This window comes from Camellia sinensis, chromosome 13 (genome assembly GCF_055761805.1).
Source record: "Camellia sinensis isolate YWXY chromosome 13, ASM5576180v1, whole genome shotgun sequence".
Lineage (NCBI taxonomy): Eukaryota > Viridiplantae > Streptophyta > Magnoliopsida > Ericales > Theaceae > Camellia > Camellia sinensis.
In genome coordinates, this window is record NC_138973.1 from 113352510 (window position 1) to 113373438 (window position 20929).

The following is a 20929-nucleotide window of genomic DNA, read 5'->3' on the forward strand; positions in this document are numbered from 1 at the left end:
ATCTCCACATTGGTTAGTAACCATGAAAGATTAATTTCAAGCTTTATAGCAACGTAAAACTTGGTCCTTATTCCTAGATCCTCTACCTAACACATCAGGATTAAAAGACACTCTAATGGATCTATTTCTAAGTATAAGGCTAGGCCTGTAGCTAAAGAGTATTTACAAGGGGAATGGATTGACTGTCATGATATTTTTTCTCCAGTTGCTAAGCCTACTATGCGAATCCTATTTTGCTTAGTGTAGTTGGTTTTTCTTGTTTTTCGGAGGGGTTTAATCTCCTTGGATACGATAGCCCTATAGTTCGGACTCCTATAGTTTTGAATCTGGTTCCAAAAAACAAATGAGAATCCAAATTTGGCAAATCTTAAAAAGTCTATTAATCATTAAAGATGCCAAAAATGGACTACATTGCCAGATTTCAGAGTCGCCACCTAAATATTTTTGAAAAATTTAGGAAACCCATGACCTGTGCCAAAGGTCACTTGTTCGTCATAACCAAAGTGTCTCAGCTTGGGAACTTAGGTATGAGAGGGGAAGGTTAGGAATTAAGCACCCCACTCACTCGATCAAAGATCAGCCTCTACTAATTATGATATGAATTTTATATACATTATATGCTCATGTTCTGATTATTAATATACTAACATTATTACATGAAGCAAACAAGTATAGACTGTGTCGCTCGCTTGATTTTATGTAATTTTCAAAAGGGTTTTGAGTGCACACAACTCAAAAAGAAAGAAATGAACTCATATGTACATTTGATCAAAATCATCCCCAATGCAAGTAAAAAAACCTTCATCCACAGGCATTCAAACAGTTTATTTTGAGTAAGTATGTAGCCTCATGGTAAGATGCTAAGCATGGCAATAATCACACACATGAATATTCTAAAGCCAAAAGCACTCATCTAGTACTCCGAGGCAAGCCAAGAAGAAGTTAGTTTAAAATAATGTATGACCCTAACTATGTACATGACTAATGCAACACATATAAAAATGCAACTATCAGATTCGATTTCTTAACATGACATATGAATTCATTCAAGTCATGTAGTAGTGCACGTATTCAAGCAAGAAATAATTGATGACATCAGGTATCCAAACCCTAATGCATGCAAAAATGGATGCAAGTCATGGAAGTGATGAAAGAAGAATATGATGCTATACAATTAATGGTAAGCGGTTAAATAAAAAGGAGAAAGAAATAGGAGTTGGAAGATATACATCAAGTGTTACATATTTGCCCTCTTTACAAGAGAGTCAAAATGCCTTAATTAACTAACTATTACAGACCTGAATGAAAACTATTAATTATTACAATACAAGCAAATAAACTAATTAATTACATGAACTACTTAATTACAAACACAAATGAATTGGCTAATTAATTTAATACAAAATACAAATTGAAGTAGCTAAATTAAATGAATTAAAGAAGAGGCAGTGAATCATGCAGACAAGGGCGAGAACATACTTTGGAAACCCCCATTGCTCATTGCCACAAGTTGCTCTATTCACAGTTTGGAAATAACTCTGTTTTGGGCTTCAAGATCTGCTCTATTTCATTGAAAAAGCACCACAACCACACAAATAATGGGGTCGGCCGGCCTTAAGAAGTGGTCAGCCGTACAGAGCTCTGGTCGGCTGGCCACTGGTTTTAGGAGAGAATCTGCTGCAACAAAACTGGAATAGAGCAAAAACAGGGGGTTTCCAAAAGATGTTCATCCTTCCTTCTCTCTCTTACATGAAAAATTCTCGAAGGGAGAGTATGTTTGCTTCACAAATCATCAAAGCATCCCAAGGGTATTTAAATGATGATTAGTGAAGCAACGGGATAGTGATTAATGGATACAAAGTTAACTAAAACTAATTATGAAAGATATAATCAAAGATATGGCCAAAACCCACTGAATCTCATGGAAAACAAGAGCAAATGAATACTCAAGCTTAGAGAGAATAGGTTTAGAGAAAGCCATTTTGGAGGCAAAGCTCATGCATAAGAGGTTTCATCATTAATAAAACCAAAGAGACTCTTTTTCCTACTCATGGAAGATAGATTGAAACCTCTATTTCTATGCTTCAAAGGAACTAGAAAAGAGTCTCTAATGGTCTTGATGAAAACGCCCTCATGTAGCTTTGAAGCAAAAGCAAAACTAAACTAAACTAAGTAAAAGCAAGAAATGAAAGTTATGGAGAGATGATTGCAAGCTCATCTTCCTACTCATGGAACATGGATTAAACATCTATTGCCATGCTACAAAGAAGGAACTGGAAGAAAGCTTTGCAATATCTTCTAAGAAGAGAGATATGAGACAAGAATCAAACTATCTATATAAGCTTTAAACACATACATACAGTTCATATTTAATCAAAATCTACCTACAACAATGCTCAAAATGAAAGAAAAGAAACAAAAACATAAAGAACAACAAGAGAGCAACACTAGAGAACAACCCTATGGAAGGGTGCTAACCCTTCCACCTTCAACAAGGTTCAAATCACATTTTAAAGCCCAAAATATTCTGAAAAACAGGATTGAAATGAAGAACAAGAAGCTTAAAAGGAAAGGAAATAGAAAGAGTTGAAGAATCAACCTTTAGAGAAGAGGAAGAATTTCTTGGTTCACAAACTCCAATCCAAATACTCTCAAGTATCTGAAATTATGTTCAAAACCTCAACAAAAGGCTTCAAGTTCAAGCTTCAATGGTGTATCTATAGTGTATCTATATTTCAAGAGGGTAAAGAAGCTTTGGGTAATTGTCTAAGCCTTTGGGAAATTATTTTAACCCTAAATTCAGAGGGAATGTGTTGTTTTCATAAACTTTCAACCGCCTTCAACGAAAATATCTGCAAAAGCGATAGCTAGTTCAAATCCCATGCATGGAAGCAGCTTGCTGCTGCAAAATATCTATTCTCGGTACACATGGCCAGCCAGCCCATAGAGTATACGACCGGCTAAACAAATATGGCCTATCGGCCATTTTTTTAGTCTTGCTGTTTTTGAGTGGTCAGGCTAGAAAAAAGGGTTTTGGTTCGAATGGGTGTACGGTTTGGGTTTAAAGCTCAAAACTGAATTCTTTTGTTGAAAATTCGAAAGATTGTACAGTATAACATGTCATCATCGAGTGTTTGGAATGAAGCGCCCAAGTCTTACGGACAGAAAAAAATAGGGTGTCTACACTTGATTTTGCATTTTAATTGGCCTATTAGACAACTAGATATTTCTAATGCCTTCTTATATGGCACACTTGATAAAGATGTTTATATGCAACAGCCACCAGGTTTTGTGAGTTCTATTAAACCATATTTTTTGTACAAGCTTAATAAAGCTCTCCATGGTCTTAAGCAGGCTCCTCGAGCCTAGTATACCACCTTCTCCTCTTATCTTCTCTCTATTAGTTTTGTTCATAGTTAAAGTGAACATTCTCTTTTCATTCAAAAGACCAATCTCATTATCACCTATCTTATAGTTTATGTTGATGACATCTTGAGTACTGACAACTCACCTTCTCACATTTAGTCTCTCATTTCTGGTCTTCATTCAGTGTTTACTCTCACAAATCTTAGTCTGGTATCCTATTTTCTAGGCATTTCAGTCTAAACAACTTCAACTGGTCTTTTTATGTCACAATAAAAATATGCTAGTGAAATCTTGATTAAGGCACTATGTGGCATCCCCTATATTAGTACACTTTTTTATCCTTTTATCTTTTTGGAATCACATCATCTCTCTACTTTTAGTCTCTCATTATCACATATCTTATAGTTTATGTTGATGACATCTTGATTGCTGACAACTCACTTTCTCACATTTAGTCTCTCATTTCTCGTCTTCATTCAGTGTTTACTCTCACAAATCTTAGTCTGGTATCCTATTTTCTAGGTATTTCAGTTTAAACAACTCCAATTGGTCTTTTTATGTCACAACAAAAATATGCTAGTGAAATCTTGATTAAGGCACTATGTGACATCCCCTATATTAGTACACTTTTTTTATCCTTTTATCTTTTTGGAATCACATCATCTCTCTATTTTTTTTCACATCTTTTTGTAAAAAGTCAAAAACCCTCTAAGGCAGGACTAGCTGATTATAAGCTTTATTCTTTTCCCTTATCCACTAAATCTTATTTTTCTTCTCTTGCTTCTTCTCTTACATTCCATAATCCTACTTTTTACAGGAGCATTGTAGGAGCCCTTTAATACCTTACCATCACTCGACCTGACCTTGCCATTGCTATTAACATGGCTTGTTAACATATGCAAAACCCTTCCTTGGCAGATTTTGCTGCAATCAAAAGGATTTTAAGGTATCTTAACGGAACTCTCTCTTATGGATTGAATTTCAACCCTGATTCTTTTGATCTGCATTTACTCCAATTTTGGTTGGGCTGGAGATCACACTAATAGAAGGTCCATTACTGGGTTTCGTCTCTTTCTTGGTCCTAATCTCATATCTTGGCAAGCCAAGAAACAACCCGCAGTTACTCGCTCTTCCACTGAAGTAGAGTATAGGGCCTTAGCCCAAGCTGTAACTGAAGCCGATACACCAACTTCTTACTAAAATGTTCTTGTCTTCCTTTATTATTCCTACTTTGTGGTGTGACAATTTGTCCGCCATCTCTTTGGCATCAAATCCCATATTTCATGTCACACGAAACATATTGAGGTGCACTATCATTTTGTAAGGGAGAAAGTTTTTCACATGCATCTTCAAATTTGGAATATTCCCTCCTCTAAACAAATTGCAAATGTCTTTACCAAGCCTCTTTCTATCACTTGATTTAACTATCTTCAATCCAAGCTTCAAGTGACTGCCTTGTTGGTCATATAGGCTAATTAAACAAAACAAATGGATTAAAAATTAATCAGTTAACTTACATAACATGAACCATGATTAATCGAAATACAAATGGAATTGAAATATTGAAAACAAGGGAGCAAACCAAATTCTGTGTGTTACCACAGTGTCCTTAAAACAGATTAGCCATCTCATCGTGGGTGCTGGAGGAACGTCGACTTCTGTCTCCCAGGATAAGATGGCTTAAACCGGCTAACTCAGAAGCACCTTCTATTAGCTTTGGCGAACCGACAATGGCAGCACTCTCTCACACAGGAAAAAAAAAATTGTAGACACAAGCAGACTGACTATATAATTCTAGAAGGGAAAAGTTGTATCTAAACCAAGGGAGATAGATCTCCTTTTATACACCGGGGGAGAGAGGAGGAGCCCTAGCCATAAAGGTTATCATCTAATGCCCATGAAGGCTAGCCACTAATGGCCATTACTCTTGCAAAACTGTTGGAGTAATGGACCAAAATTGATGGGAGAAAATATCTGATATATATATTTTCTGTATACACAAGTGTGTATTTCTGCCACAATCAATGTGATATTAGTAGTTATACACAATACCTAAAACCTCATTCATGAGGCCATATGAGATAATTTCTCATTCAATTCTCAATGGATTTTGGTCATTCTTTATGAAGTGTAAAGACCTTGTTACAAAAATTCTAAACACATTTAATCTCACCTCAATCAATGGTTGGGACCTACTTTAATTTCACATTAAAATTTACCATAAACCCATTTTTTCCAACACGCCTCCCCTATCAGCTTCAGGGCCATGATAGACCGTTGGTAATGTAGTCGCAGCCCACTCAAACAAGACTGCAGCCCATCCAAGTGAAGCCTGAAATAATAGAGCAAGAAGAGCAAGAGAAGTTACAAGCAAGAATGAAGTATAGATCATGTGATGTGACTCACCTCAATCAAGTTAGACAAAAGCCTCAACCACTTGTATTAGTTAGTTTGTTTAGTAGTTAAGATGAGGTAGATCTATTGTATAAATACATAACAGTGTAACAGTTTTACTTGATGATTGAATTCATTTTTTTTTTTATCACAATTCGCCATACCAAGCAATCTTGCATTGCCAGTGGAGCCAACAATCTAGCTCTCCTTTGGTATATATTAAAAAAGTCAATTTTTTTTATTAATTTTTTAAAAAGGTCAAAAAAGGAAGTCTTAGGTAGTGTTTGGGAACAAAACAAAAATAAATAAAAAACTAAAAAATCACTACAAAAAGTTAAAGCCTTCTTTTTATTTTTATTTTTTGTTTATCTTTTCTTTAAAAAAAAACAAAAAAAAAAACAAAAACAAAAACAAAAACTTAAAAAAGAAAAATCAATTCCCAAACACCATCTTAATCTAAACTTGGGGGGTAACAAGGATGGACAAAACACTCAAACAAATTGTAAGAGTGGAACCAATCCGACTTTGTATGGATTGGGTTAGTTTGGTCAGATTGATTTTTTCAATACTTTAATTTAGTTTAAAGTCGTAAAATAATAGATTTGAAAAAATTAGTTATTTTAAGTCATGTCTAAATAGAATCAATCAGTGATTTGAATACATATATATATATATATATATATTAGTATATAATTCGTGTTATGAACATGATAACATAATACATTATTTATAAAAATAATATATAATATTTATATTTATTTTTTTGTTTGTTTGGCTCTCATAAAAAAATTTATTTATAAATTTATTAGTTGTATATAAAGTTATGAAAAATTACAAATTTAATGCCACATAGTTAGTTTTTTTCTCACCCCATTAGAAGAAGGAGAAAAAAAAATATTAGCTAATAGGTGCCTCATGCAACCAAAGAAATAAAAATAAAATAGTAAATTATTAATTTTAACCTCAAAAGTTGGATAAAAGTACGTAATGGGAATAGTATTTTAAATAGTTAACTATAATTAAAAATAATAATAATCAATCAAATAAACGTGGACAAAAATGAGAATCAAACAATCCAAACAAAGTTTAATAGATAAATTATAGTAGTAGTCTCTATATTTAGCTATCTGTATTATTGTGGTTCTGACACTTTTAATTAATTTAATTTTGACTCTTAATTTTAATTATTATGTCAGTTTGGTCCAATTGATGGCATTGTTAATATTTTTGATGAAAAATTATCATTAAATTGTATGAGATTAACTAACTAAGTTGAAAAAATTTATAATTTTGCACTTAAAAATATGGCACATGCTACTTATGTCATATTTTTCAAAAAAAAAATGCCAAAAGTTATAGTTGATTCAATCAAATTAAGGTAAAATTATAAATTCAGAATTAAAATCGAGCCAACTAAAATAGTAGGGATCAAAATAATATATTTGCTTTGCCAAGTTTAATATATATTTATGGACGACAATCACTAATAGACAAATATTATACCTTCTAATAACATTAATAGGAGAAATAAAAATTAAAGATTTTTTTTTTTAACAATGTTACATGTTTCTAAAAAAAACACAACTCTCACTTATATGTGTGATTGGTTCAAATAAATAAACAAATAAATATGATTAGTTTATATTATTTTAGAAGTAAAAAATTCTCAACTTTGAGGGCCTTAGCTATTTTTTATTTTTATTTTTTTACCCACTTATTATTATCCAAAAGCAATGATTTGAGCAATTCAATGCGGTTACGTAAATTTGTATGAAAGTACTAATGGTGTATGAAAGTACTAATGCGTTGAAAATGCCATGTCAAGTCATGTCATGTTGACAGTCATTGAAGTGTTGTAGAAATAATTGTTTTTAGAAAAATGTTGGAGGATCACAATTTTTTGTGGTTATAATAGTTTAAAATTATTAAAACGATGTCATTTTGGGTGTAAAATATGTCAAAACGACGTCGTTTCGACAGTTTTGAGTCATTGTGGTTACAAAAATTGTGACCCTCTAACATTGTTGTTGTTTCTAATACACAGAGAGAATTTGATTGGATTGACTCAATAAGAAAAGATTAAAATTTATTGGACTTAAATTTTGGAATTATGAATTTTTTAAATTATTTAATTGAATTTGATGTGTATCTTGTATTTATTTTTTTATTAGATTAGATGTCTAAAAATGACTATTTTTAATGAATTCAATGTTTGATTGGACGAACTTGATAGAATAAATGAGCAAAATATTATTTTACTCCTTTTTCAATAATTTACTAAGTAATAACAATATTAAACATATCTTTAATATTTTAATTATTTTTAATTAGATTAAATAAAAATTTTAGTTATGTTATTTTTTACACAATTAAATAAATTTATTTATTTAAAAATTAAATACATTAAATATCCATAAAAATATATGTTATTTTTTAAAATTAAAATTTTAAATTAATTTATTTTACAAAATAATAATGATGAAATAATGAAATTAAATAAAACATCTATTAAAATTTAAATAATGAAATTAAATAAAATAAGGATAAACTAAAGATAAGCTATTCGTGTCTTACTTTTAGGACTTATTATATATTAAATTCTATTAATAAATTTATTATTTGATAAATTTATCAATTTTTCTTATTTTTATGAATAAAATTATCAGTTAAGACTAGTAGGTAAATAAGTTTAACTAATAGGACTAATATATATATATATATATATATATTATAATTAAAAAAAATTATTATCTTTTTGCAATTTGTATCTCAATCATAATCTTTTTACGTAAATTGATTTGTTATCTTTTATTTGACTTTTTATATCATTTTGTGATTGAAATTTGAATAGTTATATTTTTATCTCTATCTCTTTGTTATTCACGTCTAAATATTTATCTTTTTATTTTAAAAATTATCTAAATTGTAATTTTTTTATTTAAATATTTTTTAATCTTTTATTTTACAATATAGATAGATAAATAGATAGATAGACAGGAATTATTTTAAGAATTAAAATAATAAAATCAATTATTTATTTTTAAAATTTTTAATAATCAATGTGTTATATCTTATCGGAAGTGATTTTAGAGATTTGCTAATTTTATTGGTTTCTTATATCATATTAGAATTGATTTTAAGTGATTTTATTTATCTTTTTCTTTGTTATTTATTTAGAATAATTAAAAATTAAGGAAATGGGTGAATTAGACTTGAGAAAATGCTATATAGGAGATAGAATGTCTAAAAGATTGACATTAAGAGTTTGAAGAATTTCCATGTGTTATGGTATATATGATTAATACCAAACTTCAGGACTTGAGTAAACAATCACGCACACAATGAATTTAGAATGGAGAAGTAAAAGAATTAGAAAAAAACAAACTCACAAAGTAATACAAGAGATTTACATAGTTCACCCAAATCATGGGTTGCATCCACAGAATCACTGCAGATTTTACCAAGATCAATGTGAAAGGACTTACAAGAGTCTCACACTCAATCTCATAAACTCTCTCTCTCTCTACAATGATCTATCTCTCACTCTCACTATTGTGTATCTCTCTCTAAGATCACAAAACTAATTAATCAATTACATAGAACTACATGGTTGTATTTATAGGGTTAGTCACCTAATCTTAGATTAATAAGGAAACCAAAACCTAAACTAAGAAGAAACCTTAACTAATAAAGAAATAGTTTAGAGTCTAAATTTAACCAAACACTAATTTCCTTATTTCCTTATTTCCTTTTCCTAACTTGATTAAGTTTAATCTTGTTTCAAGCTCCACTAACAAGAATCTCCCACTTGCAGACTTATCAAGACACAAATAGTCTTCACTCCATAACTTTACAGTATACCGCAATGACTCGAACCATCAACCTCACATGTCGCTGCCAACTGAAGCTGCATATAGCTTCAACTTCTCAACTATAACTGCTTTGATTAACATATCCGTAGGATTTTCACTTGTGTGGCTCTTCTCCAAGCTAAATTTGTCATCTTCCAAGAGCGAACGAACGAAATGATACTTTATATCAATATGCTTTGTTATTAAATGAAACACAGAATTCTTCGCAAGATGTATTGCAGTTTGATTGTCATTGTACAACTTGTAATCATTGAACTTCTTTTCCAATTCACCTAAGAAATATTGTAATCATACCATATCTTTGTAAGTTTTTATAGTTGCAACCTACTCTGCTTTTGTGGTTGAAATAGTCATAATCTTCTGCAACTGAGAGACCCAACTTATTGCAGCACTGCCAAAAGTAAACACATACCCTATTGTGCTCTTCCTACTATTAATGTCACCCGCTAGATCATAATCAACATACCCAAGCAAGCTAATTTTCGTGCCTCCATACCAAATAACCAAATCACTCGTACCTCTGAGATACCTAAATGCCCACTTGACAAATTCCCAATGTTTTTTCTAGGATAATTCATGCATCTATTAACAACTCCCACTACATAGGCAATGTTTGGTCTCATGTAAACCATGGCACACATAAAGCTTCCAACGGTTGAAGCATATGGTACCTTCACCATGCATTCTTGTTTTTTATGTGTGGTTGCATTTTGTTTCTTCGTCAATTTGAAGTGACTTGCTAATGGAGTATCAATAGGCTTTGCACACTCTATGTTGAATCTCTTGAGTACTTTTTTAATGTACTCAGCCTGTGATTGCTTCAGTTTCTTGTTCCTTCTGCCCTTGCTAATTCACATCCCTAAGATTTGTTTTTTTGCACCCAAATCTTTCATTGCGAACTCTTTGTACAACTCTTTTTTGAGATTCAAAGTCCCATCCATGCTTGAACCTGTAATAAACATATCATCTATGTACAAGAGAAGTATTAAATATGAAGTGTCAAACTTTTTATAATAACAACAATGATCACAATGGCATCAATGAAAGCCTGCACTTGCCATGAAGCTATCAAATTTTATGTACCATTGTCTAGGTGCTTGTTTCAACCTATACAAACTCCTCTTCACTTTACATACCAGATTTTCTTTCCCAACCACCTCATAGCCCTAGGGTTGGTGCGTGTAGATATTTTCTTCCAAATCACCATGAAGGAATGCAATTTTAACGTCTAATTTCTCTAAATGCTGATCTTCAATCGCAACAATACTAAATACGATACAAATTGTAAAAATCTTTACCACATGAGAGAAAATCTTGGTACAGTCGATACCTACCTTCTATTGAAAACCTTTCATCACTATTCTGGCCTTCTATCGCTTGGTGCCATCAGGTTCTTCTTTGAATCAGTAAACCCATTTATTATGCAATACAAATTTTCCTTTAGGCAATTGTACATTGAATCAAGTCTGATTCACCGCGAGAGACTACATTTCATTGTCCATTGCAAGCTTCCACTTTTCTCTTGTCTCAACCTGTAAAGCTTTTGCACAACATTCAGGTTCACCGTTATTAGTAATCAATAGATAATACAAGGAAGGAGAATAATAATCAACACGTCAACCTCCTAAGAGGATGAGGAGTTTGCATCTCAATGGGTGGTGTCAACTGTATATTAGTGTTTTGAGATTTCAACACATCACTATCAAAAATCTCCTTAAGTTCAACCGTTTCAAGTTCTTTTGTCTTATCATCAAGCCTATCTTTGTACGTGAAAAACTCGTTAAACACCACATCCATGCTTCTAATTATTTTTCAATTTTCCATGTCCTAAAACCGCTACCCATAATTATCAGTTATACCCAATAAAGATCCATTTACAAGATTTGGGGTCTAACTTGCTTCTTGTATCAGAATCAATGTAAACATAAGAGATACAACTAAATATTTTTAACTACGACAAATTTACCTCTTTACCAAGCCACGCTTATTTAGAGATTTCGTAATTCAAGGTAACTGAAGGACCTCTATTAATTAGATATGCTAATGTACTCAGAGCATCTGCCCAAAATTATTTTGGCAACCCATCATTAATCCTTATGCTTCTGGCACGTTCCAAGATTGTTCGGTTCGTGCGCTTAGCCACACCGTTTTGTCGCGTTTTGCCAAGAATTTTTGTCACATGTCTAATTATATTCTATGCAATTCACACCATTGTCGGACTTAAGACACTTCAATTTTAAACCTGTCTCATTCTCAGTTAAAGCTTTCTACTTTTTGAAGACGTCAAGCACATCAAATTTATTCTTCAAAAAAATATAACTACAATTTACGTGTAGCATCATCAATAAAGGTGACAAAATAAATATAGCCCTCAAGAGATCTTATCAGAGATTGTGTCATGACCCGAACCCGCCCCCGTGGGTTGAGGACATAATCGGCCAGTAATCGTGAGATTACCTACGACCTCAAACCAAACCAAATGTATGTTAACAGAGTTAATGGGGGCCAAACAGAAGCAGTTTAAAACTTTGTCCATAGAGTTGTGTTTACATAGCACATCATAACAAACCATACATATGCATATTAATAACTCACAACAAAATATGTACTACACAAGGTTCTGTATATACAGGATCATATAAGACTAAGTCAACCCAAGAAAACTATATACAACATATTCAAAGACTTCGTTCACATCACAAAATAAAACAAAATGACAAAAAGGGGAAGACGGGTCTCGTGCATGAGACGTAAGGGCTGACTCTTCAAAACCTTTGTTGTTCCTCATTGACTTCACTGGGGCTAGGTTTGGACTTCTCTTGGCTCACCTACAAACACATGAATGAGCGTGAGCGAAAGCCCAGTGAATAATATTAAAGAAAGGAGTTATACAAATGGTATGTAGAACAACATGCTTCAAACGGCCTTGGGCCCAATTCATATTTTCATTTATGTCAGACTGGCCTTTGGCCCATTCATTTATTCATGTCGAAACGGCCTCTGGCCCATTCATTCATTCGTGTCAAAACGGCCTTTGGCCCATTCATTCATGTCAGAACGGCCTCCGGCCCATCCATTCATTCTTGTCAAAATGGCATCTAGCCCATTCACTCTATCAATCAGATCGAACTGGCCTCTGGCCCATTCATTTGGCATAGCAATATTATCCACTGATCAAATCAATGAACTTATAAAACTTACATAGAAGTAAGTAATTTGGACAACAACATATTTCAGATATCTTTGTTAAGATATTACTCACAGTGATTGGTTGGTTGGTTTGCCCTGGAGCTTGACTCTACACATCACATAGCACATACGGGCCACAAACGATTCAATCCGTTCCTTAATTCACATATTTCTCTTTAGGCTTCATTCTTATCTCTTTAACTCATTTACAATGCTCAATGCATGCCTAAGAGTGCTTACAAGTGAAAGAGGACGGAAAACGAAACACAGAACGCATAAACAAAATTTCAGAAAATAGGGTCCCCGCTCGAGCATGGACTTCCCCGCTTGAGCGGACCCAAGAGGCCTGCAAAAGTACTGGCTATGTCAAATTTACGCTCGAGCGTGCATTCTGGTGCTCGAGCGGAAGGCCTCTCTACATGGCTCCCCACTCGAGCGTGAACTTCCCCGCTCGAGCGGGAGTCATGTCTGCAAAAAAATGCTGGGAGCCCGTATTTCACGCTCGAGTGGCGGTTTCCCCGCTCGAGCGGACACCAAAATTCTTGGGTTTTCCAGCTATGTTCTTGAGCTTCAACTTGACATTCCATCCAACATTTCTTGCATGCAATAGCTCAAACTTCAAATACACTTGTACTAACATGGTATAAACCTCAAATTACAACCCAATGAAGCTCAATTTCATGAATCAAACACATACATGTCCCAAATTGACTCAAACTCATCACCAACACACTAAATTCAAACATTCAAGGTTCGTACTTCCATGATTTGCACTTGCATGTGGAATATACACAATATCCTCAACTTAATTGGTGAAGAGATTATCAAATATATGGACTTAAACCAAAAATTCAACATGGATCATACACATTGTGCTCAAATATGGAAATTCATAGTAATTTCCTGCATGCATCTATTGACTTTAAATTCAACAAATGCAACTCAATTTTCTTATAATCAAACTAATCCATGTTCTTGACCATTAATCAAACTTGAATTCACAATTTACAACATTAAACTCATGAATTCACTTACCTAGAGGCTCAATTTTTCCAATCTATAGTCAAATCTAGAGTTGGCCTTCAAATGTTCAAGCTTCAATGATCAACTTCAACCCTCTCCCTCTCTAGCCAGCCCTTTCTTCTCTCTTAAGGTTAGAACCAGCCAAAATGAAGCTAAAGAGGGAATTTGAGGGTGTAGTGCCTTATTACAACAAATCCCACTAATTCTAATTTAATAATAATAAATAATTGGGCACTAATTCATCAATTAAATCAATTAATTCTGATCTGAACCAATTTCTAATTAAATTTCACCGTAGACTCTAAAAATTATGCCAATCGCAATGGCGTAGTCAATTTCGGTTTCTGTGGCCGATAAGGCCTTCAATCTCATTTCCAAAGTAGACAATCAAACAGATATTCTTACGGTGAACAAATAGAAATTCAAAACCACATATTTTCACATAATGGAACACAAAATCATATGAAACACATAATCACATTCATGTTAAGGACCAATTAACATATTACGGAACAGGGATATCACAGATGGTCTCCACACATTTGTATGAACTAATTTCAACCGTTCTGATTTTTGAGTTTTTGGAATATTGGTGAAACTAACCCTTTTATGCTTTTCCAAGATGCAGTCTTCATAGAAATTCTAGTCCAAAAACTTCAAACCCGGCAATTTCCCATCCATTTCTCACTCATATGTCCAAGTTTACTATCATGATCCAAACCCGCCCATATAGGTTTAGCGTCGTAACCGGCCAGTAATCCTGGGATTACTAAAGGCCTCAGAACAGATTAACACATAATAAGTGGCTGCAGAAGCAAATATATAAATCATACATAGTCTATTGAGCTGTGCAGACATACATGTGACAGAAATTTAAAACTTTATTTACATTCATGTGACGTCATATTAACAAAGTTTTGCACCACCATCACATGTACACATAGTCAAATTGGAATTTAGCCCGAGGAATGGTTATACAAAAACTTGTTCACACCAAGTAAATAAGGTAGAAAACTTATACATAATTCACAAACTCGACCATCAAACTTCTTAGGAACCTCTTCGGGAGGCACAGTGGTTGGCCGACACAAAACAAATCTTCACTCTGCCATTACTAAACCTGGTCACCTACATACATAGATAATAGAGTGAGCGAGAGCCTAGTGAATAATAACAAAGTAAAGGGGTTTAAATAAGTGATGTCCCATATCAGATTTGGAAATCAGATTCAGATTTATTTTAGAAACAGAAACAAATCCATATTCATATTCTTGTTCAAATCATATACAGAAATCAGAGTTCATACTTAATTATACGTGGTACATCCATTAGCATTAACAAAACAAATATATAACAGATACAGAGCAGATGGTGGTTATGAGTAACTAGTTCTATAAAGGAACCTCTAGATCCATGTAACAGATAATAGATATGTTGAACTCCATGATGGAGCCTCCGGTACAGGTAACATATTGCAGACATATTAAGTTCCATAATGGAACCTCCGATACTGCGTAACAGCTAACAGATACGCTAAGAATGCCACAAATACATGTCAGAAATTGCACAACCATTTATTGTACAAAACATAACATTTCAGAAAACATATATTATTTCATCACACAGAAAATAAATAAAGTTGAACATAACTTTAGCAAGTTATTACTCACAGATGGCTTCGTTAGCCGATCAGATATGGCAAATAGATCAGATGGCTTACGACGCGTGACCTACATACAAACACATAACAGATACACACTAAAACACACGCTTGGAAGGTACGTAACTCATTTTATTTCTATCTTGGTGTGTTTTTAATCTTTATCCTTATTATTATGTCTTAATTAGGGCTTAGGAATGCTTAGGATGCAATAAGGATGCCAAAATGTGCTATGGAAAACTTAGTCAAATTTTCAAAAATAAGGCAATCCACTCAAGCACAACTGTCGCTCGAGCAGTCTGCAAAGTCTGCAAAAGTACTAGTTGCATGATTTTTCTGCTTGACAGACTCTCAACGGTCACTCGAGCGCAAGATTGAGTAAACAGGGTCCTCGCTCGTGTGCAACTTTGGTTGCTTGAGTAGTCTGCAAAATTTTGTAAAACTTCTGGGAGCATGAATTTTACGCTCGAGCTAACTTTTTCTCGCTCGAGCAAGGATACAAATCAGAGGGTGGTCACTCGAGCGCAATTTGATCGCTCGAGCAGTTACGCAGAATTCTAGAATTTCTAAATTGATGTACAAGATGCAAAACTCAATTTCAAAGCTTTAAAACACATCTTTTGGGCCCAAAACTTGAGAAAACATGTGTAAACTTGTAAAACGTCAAGAAGTAAGAATCATTTCGCAAAATCAAGACCCAAAAGTAAGCCAATTGTTCAAAATTCAACTTGAAACTTAAAGAACATAACATGAAGATAACATGCATGAATTGTCTTGGCTTTAAAGCTTTCAAAACATGATCAAATAAGGTGTTTAACTCAAAAACATGTTGAATTCTTAGAACAAAGCCAAAATGAGGACATGCAAGAGGAAATTCTTTGAAAACATCTCCGAAACACTATGAAATGAGCATGCATGCATATCCTAAGCTTTGATCCTATAATATGAGCTCAATTCTTGTCTTAATCTTGAATTTCTTTTGAACTCATGTATTAGCTAAATTAATTACATAATCAAACACTTGAATTCTCACCTAAACTTCCCAATTGAGCTTCAAGTAGTTAAATTCTTGAGTGGCCAAGCTAATTCTCCTTAGTTCCTCTCATGTTTCTTCCTTTTGGTCTCAATTCTCCCATCCTCTCTTTCTTCTCGCATTTGTGCCTTAAGATTAAAGGAATAAGAGTGTTTAATGAGTCCAGAGTCATGTGTAAGCCTTATATAGGCTAATTAAGAAGTCTAAGTAAGTCTTACTTAAATTTATTAATTATAATTATTTTATTCTAATTATTGGGTTCCGAATCAAATTTCAATTCAGCCTACCATAAAATTCTAAAAAGTCCACTTAACACATAAACCAAGTCAATTCCACATTATGTGGCCAATAAGGCCTTCGATTCCAATAATGAAACAGAAACACAAACATATATTCCTACAGCAGACAAATATAAACACAAATAATGCAATACACATGCAATTAATTCAGAATTTCTTCTTAATTACTAATTAGACACTCTTAATCATGGATTAGTGGCTAATCACAGTTCGGGGTTGTTATATTTACAGTGCCATATGCCTGTGTTGACTTCTAATGTTATCGCAATCACACCATTGGTACCCGATATCACGTAGAGAGTACCTTCCTTTTTTCCACGACCCACTACCATGGCTTCCTTGGCCATCTTCCACACATCTCCAGTGAAGATTGTCATAACACCAGAATCTGTGAGTTGACTAATAGAAATTAAATTCTTCTTCAAACATGGCACATATCTGACATCATTGATTTTCAAAGTTGTTCTATTGGGTTAGTTTATCTGTACTTCACCCTTACCAATTATGTTACAGGCTTCATCGTTTCCAAGGTGCACTTTTCGAAATTACCTGAGACATAATTGTAGAGCGACTCCTTGTGCAAGGTAGCGTGAAATGACGCACCAGAATCAATCACCCACGATTATTTACGAGTTTCTAAAGACAACACCAGTGCTTCAAAAGCCTCTTCATCAGAAACATTCATGAACTCCTTCTCACCTTTATTATTTTCATTTTGTTTCTTAACTTTGCAATTCCGCTTTGTGTGACCAGTCTTACCGCAACCCTTTGTAAACTTTGGTCCAGATGGAGATCGACCATTCCCGGAATTACTTGTGCTTCTATTCTTCCTGCCTCTATCATCAATTGCCAACGCCGAACTAGAGCTTTCATCATTATCTTTTATTCTTTTTTTTTTTCTTTTCTGGATATCTTCACTCAAAACCAAACCTACTGCATGATCCATGCTCAACTTTCCCGAACAGGTGGAATTGCTCACTATAACAACCAACAAATGCCAAGTCTCAGGAAGACTTGATAGTAGTATTAAGGCCTTGACTTCTTCGTTAAATGAGATACTAATCGATTCCAAGTGACTGGCCAGTGAGTTGAAATCATTAATATGCTCAATTACGAATCCTCCTTCAAACATCTTCAAGTTGAACAACCTCTTGATCAGATGGACTTTGTTCATGGTTGAGGGCTTCTCATATATCCATGACAGAACAACTATCAAATCTTCGGTTGTCTTCTCATTGCAAATATTAAACACAACTGATGCAACAAGGGATATCTTACTGTACCCAAGGCTTTCCGGTCGAATAACTCTCATTCACTGGTCTTCATTGTTTCTGAATTTTTTGTCACTTTTGTGAGAGAAAGATAAAGATCCTTCTGATAGACATAATCCTCTATCTGCATCTTTCACAATCCAAAGTTTGAACCACTGAATTTTTTGATCTTCACGTTACCTTTGTCTGCCATCGTTCTTGCTCTAAGAACCAACGCTTTGATACCACTTGTTATGGTATATATGATTAATACCAAACTCCAAGACCTGAGCAAACAATCACACACACAATGAATCTAGAACGGAAAAGTAAAAGAACTAGAAAAAACAAACTCACAAAGTAACACAAGAAATTTACGTGGTTCACCCAAATCACAGGCTACATCCACAAAGTAATTGTAGATTTTACTAAGATCAATATGAAAGGACTTACAAGAGTCTCTCACACTCAATCTCAAAAACTCTTTCTCTCTACAATGATCTATCTCTCACTCTCACTATTGTGTATCTCTATCTAAGATCACAAAACTAATTAATCAATTATATAGAGCTACATGGGTGTATTTGTAGGGCTAGCCTCCAACCCAATATTAAATTAATAATAAGATCAAAACCTAAACTAAAAAAGAAAGAAAAACCTTAACCAACAAGGAAATAGTTTAGAATTCAAATCTGACCAAACACTAATTTCCGTATCTCCTTTTCCTAATTTGATTAGATTTAGTCTTGTTTCAGACTCCACTAACAACACCATGCTCCACTACATTTACTTATATATCTATATATATATATATATATACTAGGTAAAAAAAAAAAAGGCTCGTTCGAGGCACGAGTTATTATTATGGTATATTTAAGTTTTATATTTTGATAATTTTTAAAAAATAAAAATATTGTTACACAAAATTGAATAGAATAAATTATTAGATATATGATAAAATTGTATAAATTGTATTATAGAAAAATATAATAAGTCTTATAATTTTAACATAATTATATTTTTTCATTTTTCAAAAAGACTAAAATGATCGAAATGATTGCAGATTATGTGAAGACATAAAAATAAACAAAATAAAATATACACTTTAGTATAAAGAGATAATAAAAAAATTTATTTTACATCTATATGACTAACGAATTACTGATAAAAATTGAGCTAAGTGTGATATAAATTAAAATTTTTAGATAGTCCAATATAATTATATCAAATTTGTATGAGTTAATATATTTTTAGCACTCAATTGTTTGTTCATGACTACTTGTTCTATTGTCTAAATTCATATATCAACTTTAAATAGTCACCAAAACTAATTATTCAATTTTTTATTTTTTATTTTTTATATAAGTGTCTTTTGGGTTAGTTCATTTTGTTATTCAATACTTATTTGATGCTTTGAGTTTCATCGATATTGTTCAGTTTACTGAAATGAAAATGCCATGGAATGATCAATTAAAATGTTAATTCTCACATATGATGAAAATGTATTGAAAATGAATTATTATTCACTATTGTAAGGAAATAGTCATTATATTAGGAGACTATTGAATTGTGAGGACCGGCCTTCTTTTTCCCTTTCCTTTTTCTTTCTTCGCTTCATTCTCTTTTATTTTCATTCGGTGTTGAATTTTGGTTGTTCCAGAGGATGCACGGGCGAGTCCAGGGTGCCCGGGGACGAAGTTGAAATTTTGGGCTGCTAGGCCAGGGCCGCACGTGTGGAATTGGGCCGTTCGTGCGGTGGGAGGGGCCGCACGAGCGATGGAAGCTGCCACCCAGAATTTTGCATACTATCTAAAAACGCACGAGCGGTGGAGGTGGGCCGCTCGAGCCGTAGGGGAGGCCGCACGAGTGGCCAATTGGGTAGTCCGAGCCCTGTTTTTTTTTACACTTTTTGGTCCGAATGTATAGCCCCTTTTACTCATTTTTCTCTCATTCTAAACCTAATTTGTCTCCCCCTTCTCTCTAGAAAACACCTCCAACATCCAAAAACTCTTTGATTCTTGTGATTCTTGGGTCAAGATCATCACCATTTCTCACAAATCTTGAAGATCAAGAGCTAGGGTTCCTTGTGGTGTAGTGCAAGTGAAGGATCAACCATTTTGGCTTTAGGGTTTCATCTCATCCTTCATCAACAAGCTTGAGGTAGGGATTCTTGAGACTAGTTTTGCTACTTTGATGATGATTGAAGAGTTTTCTCTTAGTTTCTTTTGATGATTTTAACTTTATGATTTCAAAATGTAGAGATTTTACTTCAAAAGAGGGTTTTTTCTTTAAAACTTTCAAAATGTTGGTCAATCTTGGAGGGTTCTATCTTGTTCATCAAAGAAAGATGATTTGATTAGGGTTTTCACCAAGAAATGGAAAATATTGGGTTTTGATGAGAACCCTAAAAAATTTGGGGATTTTGGCAAGTAAGGAATATACCTATGAAACCTTTTGTTATTTTGTGTAAAGAGGTTAAATGAGAATAAATCTTATAGTTTGCTTGGCTAAAATGGAAACCTATTGATATATGAGAAATGAGATGTCATTGAAATATATTTTGTTAAACACTTGAATATGTGTGTGTTGTTGAAAAGTGGTTAATAATCATGTATCATGGAATGTGGAATTTGCAAAATCATGGAGACTATGTTGAAATCATCTCATATTGCCTTGAAGAGGCTACCTTGTGTGATTTGTGCACGTTGAGAATTTGTTATTAACATGAATAGATGGCACATGAGCATTTTGGTGAACTAGTTTTGAAGAAAGGAAATGAGAAATGGGATAGATTGTTGTTGTTGTAGAGATATTTTGAGGATAGAGGAACCTATGAGAATGGA